This window comes from Schistocerca cancellata, chromosome 5 (genome assembly GCF_023864275.1).
Source record: "Schistocerca cancellata isolate TAMUIC-IGC-003103 chromosome 5, iqSchCanc2.1, whole genome shotgun sequence".
Classification (NCBI taxonomy): domain Eukaryota; kingdom Metazoa; phylum Arthropoda; class Insecta; order Orthoptera; family Acrididae; genus Schistocerca; species Schistocerca cancellata.
In genome coordinates, this window is record NC_064630.1 from 765,936,564 (window position 1) to 765,949,050 (window position 12,487).

General features: G+C 44.0%; 1 protein-coding gene across 1 annotated transcript in view; it reads right to left on the bottom strand.

The window, feature by feature from the left end:
• The window catches only part of LOC126188795 (SCY1-like protein 2), a 624,676-nt gene that overhangs the window by 145,318 nt on the left and 466,871 nt on the right, over nucleotides 1-12,487 (bottom strand). The window lies entirely within an intron of this gene.

Sequence of the window (12,487 nt, forward strand, 5' to 3'; positions counted from 1 at the left end):
ATTTTTGTAAAGTTTAACGATTCCGCGAGTGTAGACCGCTTTCTGGCAAAATTTGGTTATGAAACGGAATTTATACACCGTGATGGTACTAAAAGTACTGTCAAACTCCGGAATACCGAGTCTGTAATTAGGAATGTTAGGGTTTTGAATATTCCCATAGAAGTAGACAATTCGAAAATTAAAGATGTCCTATCAAAGTATGGGGTTGTCAGGCAAATAGTCAACGAAAGGTGGGCTTCGCATTTCAAGCTGCAGTGCTTTAACGGCATTCGCTCCGTGGAGATGGAAGTGAAAGCAAACATTCCCTCCCACATCTTTGTTGACGGGCACAAGGCGCATGTTATGTACTCAGGGCAAACCCCTACATGTCATGTATGTAACGAGTCTGGTCACCTCCGTCAGGACTGCCCTCGCCGTGTATTTGTGCTAACAAATAACCTTACGCAACACCGGAAATTGACACTCAACGATTTGTTGCCAGCCAGTAATACAACAGAGCCGGCGGCGGTCGTGGATCCTGTTACTACCTCTGAAAATGTTGCACTTAATGTTAATGACTTTCCGTCTTTAAAACCTGCATTAACTGCTGAAATTCCGTCCCGTGACAGCGAGATTCCCACAAAAAAGCGTCCTCTAGAGGACACTGAAAGAAATGTTGATGAGGACTCTTCCTGTGAAACACCCGTTGCCAGGAGGCCGAAGCCCAGTCCTGAAGATCTGTTAGAAGTGGAAAAAGGAGATGGAATGACGGTCGATGTGGCTCCCACTTCCGCACAAGGACTTACACCGCCACGAACAGATAGTGACGCAGCGGATAGTGATTTTTCACGGAAATGTGACCCTGAGCCTGAGGTCACGGCTGAAATAACCGCATCAAGTGCACAACCCATACAGTGCAAACCGTACGAGGAAGTACCAGGTAAAGAACCTGCTGACTCCGAAGCGCAACGCCGCGCCGAAGGAGGAAATACACAAGCATCACCGCCTCGCCAGCAAAACAACACAGCAGACACCACGCCGGAGCCGAACATTGACGACTCGCAAGCCACGGCCGTTGCCCCATTTAGCCACCGCCGGCGGCTGCGACAGACACCGGGTCTTGCTGTCACGCGTCATCAAGCGAAAGTCACACCAGAGAAGAAAGACATAAAGAAAAAGAATATTAAATATGAAGTCATCAGGGCCAACACTGACGAGGAGAAAGAGAATGGCCACAGTGACTTATAGCAATGCGTTGTCAGGATTTCAGGATACTTTTCTTCTCAAGCTATTTGTTTAAAAGCAATGCAAATTTTTGTAGGCAGTTAGTACATGTAATGAGCACACAGCTTGTAAAGATCGTGCCTTGTAGGGAAGCACGTTTGCTGCTATAATCATACCTAACCTCATCTCAAATAGCTTCTTCCGGTATGTCTGTGCTGCAAGCTTATAGCATTACTACTATAAACATTAATAAAATACAGTCACCCTTGAAATTGGCAGCACTAAAAGAATTCTTGTACCAGTCCGGAACAGATATCGCGTTGCTACAAGAAGTTGCGATAGCGGAATTTCGGATCCCAGGCTTTTTTGAAATTGTTAATGTTTCTACGGAAGCCAATATCGGTACAGCCATTCTTATAAGGGAAGGCATTCCGGTGACTGAAATCGAACGACTAGAATCAGGAAGAGCAATAGGCATAAAAATTTTCGATGTGACAGTGATTAACCTTTACGCCCCATCAGGAACTTCCCACAAATTGGATCGTGCGAAGTTTTTTCAAGATGAACTGATTTATTTATTGAGGAAAAATCCGTGTTCTCTTATACTAGGTGGAGATTTTAACTGTGTTTTAAACCAGAAAGATCAACAACCCAACTTCAACTACTCGCCACAGTTAAAAAAGTTAGTAAGTGATCTACACCTTAAGGATGTGTGGGAACTTCAGCACCCGACGTCAGTCGGGTTCACGTATATAACCAGCCACTCTCGCAGCAGACTAGATAGAATTTACGTGTCATCAAATTTGCAAAATTATTTATTAAACGTTGAGACTATTCCAGTGTATTTTAGCGATCACAGTACACTTTTAACTTGCTTTAATCTAAGTGTACAGCCAACCCGTCGATTCAGAGGCCAATGGAACTTAAATATCTCTGTTTTAACTGACGAAGAACTGGAACAGGAAGTAAGGTTTGCGTGGACTATGTGCCTCCGCACAGTAGACAAGCACCCAACAGTCATTGACTGGTGGACAAGGAGGGCTAAACCAAGGCTGCGGAAAGTTGTCATGCAGTATAGTGCAGCGAGGCACAGGGAGTTGAGGAATACAATGGAGTTTTATTATAAGGTTTTAAGAGACTTATATAAACAGGCACATGATTACGTAATTCGTCTGAATGATATCAAAAAAATAAAAGCCAAGTTATTAAGCATTAAACGGCAACAGATGGAGGGACTAAAAATTAAATCGAAAGCCATATCAGTCATAGCAGATGAAACAGCTTCTCTGTATCACTTGGTGCGGCATGCTAAAAATAGACGTCAAACTTTTATTGATGAAGTCCAGACGCATACTGGTACAAAGCTCACATGCCAGAAAGAAATACTGGATGAAGTCCACAGGTACTATGAAACCTTATATGCCCCTACCACAGTGGAAGATGCAGCTCTCGTGGATTTTCTCACTATTTTAGGTCCACAATTGTCGGGAACAGACAACGCTGACATCCTGTCACCTATTACTAAAGATGAAGTGCATGAGGCAGTGCGTAACTCACCTCTCAAAAAATCTCCGGGACTTGATGGCCTCCCTGTGGAGTTTTATGCCCGCTACTGGTCTATAATTGGGGATAAGATCACTTCCATAGCAAATGAGGTCCTGAACGGAAAAACGGTCCCTGCAGAGTTTAAGGAAAGTAAAATAGTACTGATTCCTAAGAGTAAAGGCAAAACCAACTTAAACAATTTTCGGCCTCTTTCGCTACTAAATTCTGATTACAAAATAATTTCGCGTATTATCAACAAAAGACTCTCTGCCTTTTCCAACAAAATATTGAGTCATCACCAATCTTGCTCTCCGACCAGAACGATATTCGAAAGTCTATCTGCATACAGAGACGTCATTGCAATTACCTCAGTGACAAGTATAAAATGTGCTTTAATCTTTATAGATTTCAACAAAGCTTTTGACCGCGTTAGTCATAGATACCTCTTTGCGACGCTGTCAAGAATGGATTTCCACCCCCAGATTGTGAACATGCTAAGGAATATTGCAACAGGTGTAAATGCGAAAATAGCAATCAATGGCCAAACATCTAAACCCATACAGATAAGGCGAGGGGTTCCACAGGGCAGTCCCTTATCAATGTTTTTATTTTCAGTATCTTTAGAGCCCTTCCTCCGCACTGTCCACGCAAGATTAACAGGCATAACATTGAGTGGTGAGAAAACTGTCATACGAGCTTATGCTGATGACGTGGGCGTTGTAATAAGGAATAAGGAGGAGACAGTTACACTGGAAAGAGAAATCCAAAGATATTGTCTAGCGTCGGGAGCGACAGCAAATGAAAACAAAAATCAAATATTGAATCTACGGGGCCTAGATCACCTTCGACTGGCATGGGCAAAACAAGGCAACAAACATAAAACTTTGGGAATCACCTTAATGGCATGTCCGATGCGGATGGCTGCTTTTAACTGGACGGAAACTAGGAGGAAAGTTCATGGTGCTGTAATGGAGAACATCCATCGAACTATGGACCTCGTGCAAAAAGTCAGATTCATCAACTCCTGCGTTTTGTCTAAAGCGTATTTCACTGCGCAGGTATTTCCAATCCCTAAACTAGTAGCGAAAGGGATCATGTCCACTGTTACCAATTATTTATGGAGAGGAGACATATTCAGGGTTGGTGCGACTACGGTTATACTGGATGTCAGAAACGGGGGCCTCGGTTTGGTGGATATTCGCAATAAAGCGTCTGCTCTGTTCCTCAAACGGACTTTCCATATACTCAGAGAACTTCCACAATGTATAACCGCAAAGCTCTTTGAGGCTGTGACACCCCATAGCCTGCAAGCACCGATTGATGTGCGAAGGATTAATGCCCGTCTGCAGTATGTGAGGAACTTTTTCCTCGAAGCAAGTTATCTTAGTGACGAAATCAGAAGCAACACACGTATCACAGCGCGCGACATCATACTTGAAAGGAAGTTAAATGAGGGTAGAAACAAAATTGAAACGAAATTCCCAAATTGTGACTGGAAAGCTGTATGGCGGAACATCAACTATGCCGGGCTATCTACAGACGCTATTTCCGCATGGTACAAAACAGTTAATAATGTCATCAGCACCAACGAGAGACTATATGGGATCGGTTTAAACCAGACACACCTTTGTGGAAAATGCAATCTGGTGGATACACTCAGCCACAGATTCACCTGTGGTGGCAATGTGCATAACTGGAATTGGATCAGGCAACAAATCGCCTTTCTCACCAGATCCTCTACGCAATATATAACGCCGTCGCTCCTCATGAGACCGGACATGACATACTTTCCGAAATTAAAAACCAACGCCATTAGCTGGTTAATGGGAAAATATGTTAGTTATGTCATCCACACACTTGGGTCGGACAACGAGATAGAATTCCGCGTTTACATGAAGTGTGAATATGCAAAAATCAGCACGTATCGCAACCACAAGAAGCACTATGGCAACATGCTGAAGATCATTTTTGAAAGAATGGGTGTTGGTTAAATATGTGAAACCATTACAACACCTTGAACGAGAACGAACAGAAGAAAAATAAGTCACTTGGTTCCTTATTATTATTTACTTTAACCTTGCTTCCGGAACTTTTTCATTTTTTTTTGTATTTTTGTTTTTTTTGTGTTATTGTATGTGTTTAAACTGGTTCATAGTCAAGAAAACTGGTATTAAATATGCTATTATTTTTTATTCAATGGACAGTTTACAAATTAAACAGTGAATTCAACTTTGAAGACAAACCCACTGATTGGGTGACAATAGTTTGCACCTAGAATAATCTCAGTTATCTTGAGCAAAGTTATACTGTAACCACTTTTAAAGTTTGTTTTACCATTATTACTGTATTAGACATATTTAGCATATAAATAGTTTAAAACTGGTTCTTTTTTTTAAAGTTGCAAATGGTTTAATCATTAATTGTACTGTTGAATACTTGAAATGTATGTTTTAGTAAAATACAATAAAAAAAAAGCGTAATGAGTAGAGTCACTGACTAGAGATGAGTTTTATAACGAGGCCGTGGTTCGCGTCTTGACTCTCCCGAAATTTTTTTCCTAACATTCGTGCTTTTATTAGGTTCTGATACTTTATTATTAGTTTAATATAAGCAAATATTATAATATTTGATGTTATGTAAATATAAGTTCACCTTTTTTTAGGGGTGACTTTGTTGGATTGGCTTAATCTACAGGACAGCTTGCGCTACTTATATGAAGATATTTTGTTCCTTTTTCTTTTACGCCTCGTAGTTCACATGTTGCAAAGTTTCTGCTACTGTGTAGGAACAGTGATCAAGTAAGACTGACCTTGGGGTTTTTACTAAAATGTAGGAATGATGAAATCTTATGCGGAGAAGTAATGCACTGTTTGTAATGGAACGTCCATAAGCCTGTGTCCTTATTGATTGGACATGGTACTTTCCTTTTCGTGGACGATGGAGGAAATGTGCGTTTTAATAGAACTAGCGTGGAAATTTTACGCGCTCCCGTTGAGTAAACAGTGTGATTACGAACTAGAAGCATCCCTCAACTGCCGCTGGAGTGCGTTGTGATCGCGTATACCACGTTGGGGCCCACGCATCGTATGCACAAGTCGCATCGTTCCTGAGCGTTGAGCAGCACGTTGAACTTGTCACGCTCCACGTTAACGTTCAACAGCACGGTCCGTGTGCCGACGGCTTTAGGTTAGTTAGGTTTAAGTAGTTCTAAGTTCTAGGGGACTGATGACCACAGATGTTAAGTCCCATAGTGCTCAGAGCCATTTGAACCATTTGACATTCCCGAAAAAACTGTCATTTTCATCTAGAGTAACAGGGAACAAATAGTCCACATAAACAATACCAAGTCACAGTGGTAGCGACCAAAATGTTGGTAGTTTGATGACCTCACGACGTGGTGACACATCCAGCAGAATTTTACTGAAATCTTTTCTGGCAGTGAAAGGTATGCTCATATACAGAGTGGACAATGTACAAATGGCCCAGAAGATACACTGCTGGCAAAAATACGGCACCGCCAAGGACAAGGCTATTTCACTGAGAAGTGGTGTGACAGGTAGTCCATCAAATTCAGATTAAATGAAACACTCATTGTCACAGTGAAGGGTACCCGAACAGTCGCCTCAGTACACAGTGTACACACACCGCTATGGCGGCAACAGAGGCGTATATTCTCGTACGCAAACGATCGTATAGGTGCCGAATAACATTCTGCGATAGATTGCACCTTTTTTTGCAGGCTCTGGAGAATGATTAAGTTCCCTTTCCACTATGTCCCATATGTGTTCGTTTGGGGAGAGATCTGGTGATAGTGCTAGCCAAGGCAGCTGTACACCATGAAGAGCACGTTGCGACGCAGCAACCGTATACGGATGTGCACTGTCCTGCTGAAAAGCACATCACCCTCCTGTGGAGGAAATGGCAGCAGCACGGGGATAAAAACATGTGCTATGGAGCGGGCACTGCAGAAACACCAGTTGTGTAACCGTGAGTTTTAATCGAAACTTCCCCTCTAGCCTCCCCCCTCCACCTACACATACACACCATGAAGCATGGGATGGAACCTGTCGTGGGCGAATACACTCCGTAATATTCCGCTCACCAGGTACGTCGTACACGTGTGCGTCCATCGCCCGCGCACAGACAGGAACTACTGTCATCGCTGAATACAACAGAGCGCTATTCCACTCTTCAGTCAGCTCTTCCACAACGTCAGAGTCATCGTGTTTGGCAGTGTCGTAGTGTCAGCGGTGGCCTGCCCAGAGGGAGACGTGACTTTAGTGCTGCTGGAAGCAGACGGTTTCCACGGTCCTCGGCGACACATCAGATGCAACACTTGAACATATTTCTTTCCTGGATGATGTCTGATCGGTTACTGCTGCTTTCGTAATGTCTAATGTTGATGTGCGTCTGTACTGTAGGGAATTCCAGGACCTGGTGTGCAAGTGTAGGAGTGTATCACTGACCACCGTTGACAGCAACGACACACCACCCATAACTTGTGCCCTATATGCAACCGGCCGATATGTCTACAGGGTGGTTTGGTTGGTTTGTTTGGGGGAAGAGACCAAACAGCGAGGTCATCGGTCTCATCGGATTAGGGAAGGATGGGGAAGGAAGTCGGCCGTGCCCTTTCAAAGGAACCATCCCAGCATTTGCCTGGAGAGATTTAGGGAAAACCTAAATCAGGATGGCCGGACGCGGGATTGAACCGTCGTTCTCCCGAATGCGAATCCAGTGTGTTACCACTGCGCCACCTCGCTCGGTACAGGGTGGCCCATTGATCGTGACCGGGCCAAATATCTCACGAAATAAGCGTCAAACGAAAAAACTACAAAGAACGAAACTTGTCTAGCTTGAAGGGGAAAACCAGAAGGCGCTATGGTTGGCCTGCTAGATGGCGCTGCCGTAGGTCAAACGGATATCAACTGCGTTTTTTTAAATAGGAACTCCCATTTTTTATTACATATTCGTGTAGTATGTAAAGAAATATGAATGTTTAAGTTGGACCACTGTTCTCGCTTTTTGATAGATAGCACTGTAATAGTCACAAACATATGGCTCACAATTTTAGACGAACAGTTGGTAACAGGTAGATTTTTAAATTAAAATACAGAACGTAGGTACGTTTGAACATTTTATTTCGGCTGTTCCAATGTGATACATGTACCTTTGTGAACTTATCATTTCTGAGAACGCATGCTGCTACAGTGTGATTACCTGTAACTACCACATTAATGCAATAAATGCTCAAAATGATGCCCGTCAACCTCAATGCATTTGGCAATACGTGTAACGACATTCCTCTCAACAGCGAGTAGTTCGCCTTCCGTAATGTTTGCACATGCATTGACAATGAGCTGACGCATGTTGTCAGGCGTTGTCGGTGGACCACGATAGCAAATATCCTTCAACTTCCCCCACAGAAAGATATCCGGGGACGTCAGATCCGGTGAACGACCAATCCATCTGTCATGAAATATACTATTCAACACCACTTAAACCGCACACGAGCTATGTGCCGGGCATCCATCACGTCGGAAGTACATCGTCATTCTGTCATGCAGTGAAACATCTTGTAGTAACATTGGTAGAACATTATGTAGGAAATCAGCATACATTACACCATTTAGATTGCCATCGATAAAATTGGGGCCAACTATCCCTCCTCCCATAATGCCACACCATACATTAACCAGCCAAGGTCGCTGATGTTCCACTTGTCGCAGCCATCGTGGATTTTCCGTTGCCCAATAGTGCATATTATGCCCGTTTACGTAACCGCTGTTGGTGAATGACGCTTCGTCGCTAAATAGAACGCGTGCAAAAAATCTGTCATCGTCCCGTAATTTCTCTTTTGCCCAGTGGTAGAAGTGTACACGACGTTCAAAGTCGTCGCCATGCAATTCCTGGTGCATAGAAATATGGTACGAGTGCAATCGATGTTGATGTAGCATTCTCAACACCGACGTTTTTGAGATTCCCGATTCTCGCGCAATTTGTCTGCTACTGATGTGCGGATTAGCCGCGACAGCAGCTAAAACACCTACTTGGGCATCCTCATTTGTAGTAGGCCGTGGTTGACGTTTCACATGTGGAAGAACGTTTCCTTAAATAACGTAACTATCCGGCGAACGGTCCGAACACTTGGATGATGTCGTCCAGGATACCGAGCAGCATGTACAGCACACTACCGCTGGGCATTTTGATCACAATAGCCATACATCAACACGATATCGACCTTTTCAGCAATTGGTAAACGGTCCATTTTGACACGGGTAATGTATCACGAAACAAATACCGTTCTCACTCGCGGAATGATACGTTATAGCACGTACTTATACGTTTGTGACTATTACAGTGCCATCTATCACAAAGCGAAAAAAGTGGTTCAACTAAAACATTGATATTTCTTTACGTACTACACGAATATGCAATAAAAAATCTGGGTTCCTGTTTAAAAAACGCAATTGATATCCGTTTGACCTATGGCAGCGCTATCTAGCGGGCCAACCATAGCGCCATCTGGTTTCCGCCCTTCAAGCTAGACGAGTTTCGTTCATTATAGTTTTTTCGTTTGACGCTTATTTCGTGCGATATTTGGCCCCGTCACTATCAATGGACCACCTCTGTACCTACACAGATACTTCGCAAGCCACCGTACGGTGCGTGGCGGAGGGTACCCTGTACCACTACTTGCAAATAGAGCGAGGGGAGAACGACTGTCTGTATGCCTCCGTATGAGCCCTAATTTCTCGTACTTTATCTTCGTGGTCCTTACGAGCATTGTATGTTGGCGGCAGTAGAATTGTTCGGCAGTCAACTTCAAATGCAGGATCCCTAAATTTCTTCAATAGTATTTCTCGAAAGGAACGTCGCCTTCCCTCCTGGCATTCCCATTTGAGTTCCTGAAGCATCTCAGTAGCACTTACGAGTTGCTAGAACCTGCCGTTAACAAATTTAGCACCCTGCCTCTGAACTGCTTCGATGTCTTCCTTCAGTCCGGTCTGGTACAGATCCCAAACACTGGAGCATTAACTGACGCCCGAACAACAGGTAAGTGACATACATCGAGACTAGAAAATAGTGCACTGATAATGGCTAGGCACTAGCCTAAATCTGGATTTGCCAAATAAAACCTGCAAAAAAAAAAAAAAAAAGACGACTGATTGCCCCGTAATTTATAACTCGAGCAGTACTCAAGAATAGCTCGCGCCAGAGTCCTATATGGGGTCTCCTTTACAGGTCGACAACTTTTTCCTAAAATTCTTCCCATAACCAGTCAAACATTAGCCTTCTCTTCCACAGTTCTCACATATTGCTTTGCAACGTTACGCCAGTTCTTTGAACGACTGACTGTGTCAAGCTGGAGACTAGTAATACTGTATCCGAACATTACAGGTTTGTTCTTCCTACTCATTCGCATTAACTTACATTTTCCACATTCAGGGCTAGCTGGCATTCGTCACATCGACTGGACATTTTGTGTATTCCGTTTTGTATCTTCCTGAAGTCACTCAACTTCGATACCTTACCGTGCACCACGGCATCATCAGCAAACAACCGCAGATTGCTGCAAATCCTGCCAGCCAAATCATTTATGTATACAGAGAACAACAGCGAACTTTGTATGTAAAGAACAACAGCGGCCCTATCACGCTTCCCTGGGGCACTCCTGATTTGTCTCTGATGAACACTCGTAGTCGAGGACAACATACTGGATTCTATTATTTAAGATCTTCGAGCCACTCACATATCCGTGAACTTATTTCATGCAGCTTCCTGCAGTACCATAACGCGACTGTGTTTAAATGGCTGAAATTGTGCAACAGGAGTACATACTCGTCGTCGGAACATGTTGTACCATAGAATGAATGAGCCGTGCTTGGGTCGTGTTCCCACCATCGTGTATTTTACACCCTGTTTTTAACGTACTTCCACCTCACTACGTTAATTTAAATTACTACTGTCACTGAATTGCTGCTTTGCCTGACCGTGAGTCGCACTAGCAGCGCATGTCAATATATCCCCTCTCGTAGTATCTTTGCTCGACTCCTATTACTTCCCGGTCGTTGTCTGTCGTAAACCGAGTTCGGGCTGCCAGTCAGTTGGAACGCGTCTGGAGCGCAGTCCGGACCTGCCAGTCGGGGAGTTGCAATGCGGCACTAGTGCAGTCGGGTTGGAGCAGTGAGATCTGTGTCGACATGGATCGCCCGACCATTGCCGCCACGCATCACTTGAGCCGGGCCACGGTCTTGGTGGATCGTCAGTCGGTCGTCCTACCGGACGACGCGTTTTGGCTCGCCGATCGTACACGAGTCGGCTGTGTGTGTGTGTGTGTGTGTGTGTGTGCATCGACTCGTGATTTGTCGTCGTGCGTGCTCAGTTACTGTTGGGTATCATTCAGGTCTTCGTGCAAGGGTTTGTCAGGCTGTATGTGTAGTCGGCGTTATTTCCACTTACGACTATTTTAGATGTTGTCGACATTCTGAGGGTAGTCGTCAGTTGGTGCGGACCAGGGAGGATATCTCCATGCAGCGCAGTCCGCTGGGTCTGTTGGTGGTCCCTGCGAAATGTCAGAGCGTGTGTGGAGCTGTCCGATCGCTACGAGCATCGTGGTTCACCGACCAAGGACGTCAAAGTTGAGTACTGCTTTCAGCTACCCAAACCACGTCCATTCATGTTGTGATGGTTCGTTTCGGTGGTTTTCTGTTACGGACGTTTTCCTGTGAGCAACACCGAGTGTTTCTACTGCTGAAATTTAGCCATCATGTGATGCAATTAACTATTTTGGCCGACTACAATTTGAGAACACCAGTGGAATTTTCTGTCTTGTGGTCGTTAGTGTTCTGGTTACAGGCCCTGGGCACTGACGTAAAATTCAGACAGTGTTATTTTGAGTGAAGTTAACTATATTACCATGTTCTAAATTCAAGTGTACTAGCGGAATTTTCTGCCTAGTGGCCGTTAGTGTTTCGGTTACCTGCCCTGGCCACTAAAGTAATTTCAGGTAGTGTCGTTTCCTCACCTGTTGTCACTGTCCAACACGGTGTGTAGTTTTGACAGCTTGATAGGTATTTCATTGTGGATAATCACGTCCGTAACAGTTTGGTTTTTGAGTTTTTATGTACCGATTGGTGGCAAGCAAGTCGTTTGGTCCGTCGGTCCGTGAATGTCCCCTGTTTGGGTTACCGACGGATCAAGTGTAGTTGGGCCCACCACCTGCCTCCCTAAGTGAACGTTAATGTTTCGAGAGCAGCCCCCCTTCCCCTAACCCTCCCCCCCCCCTTCCCTGGAGGCGTCTGAGTGCCGTTGTCTATACTGTCGTTTTCATGGGTGTAAGGAAGTTTGAACTCTGGCAAGTGGATATTTTGCTGAAAATTATTGTTGTTGTGCTATCCTTTTATTTGGCGCGCTGTCAGCCACTTAAAACTTAATGATTTAAGGTATTTTGAATTTTTTGTAAAATCAACTGTGGGCCTTCAGCCGCTTAAAGCCTTATTCTTAAAATTTCCCCCTAAGGGAAAACGTTGCGGCCTTCTGCCTTAAAAGATGATGGTAATACATTTTAAAGTTTTGAAATTTAATTGTGGCCTTTAGCCGTTTGTATTGAACCTTGTTTATGTTTGTTCTATCCACTTTTGTCTTGAAGCTTTCAGCCTAGCTGTGACATATATTAATTATTTTATTTGCGATTTTAACTGCGTGTCTTCAGTCACTTGAAATTTATCTTGTTGAT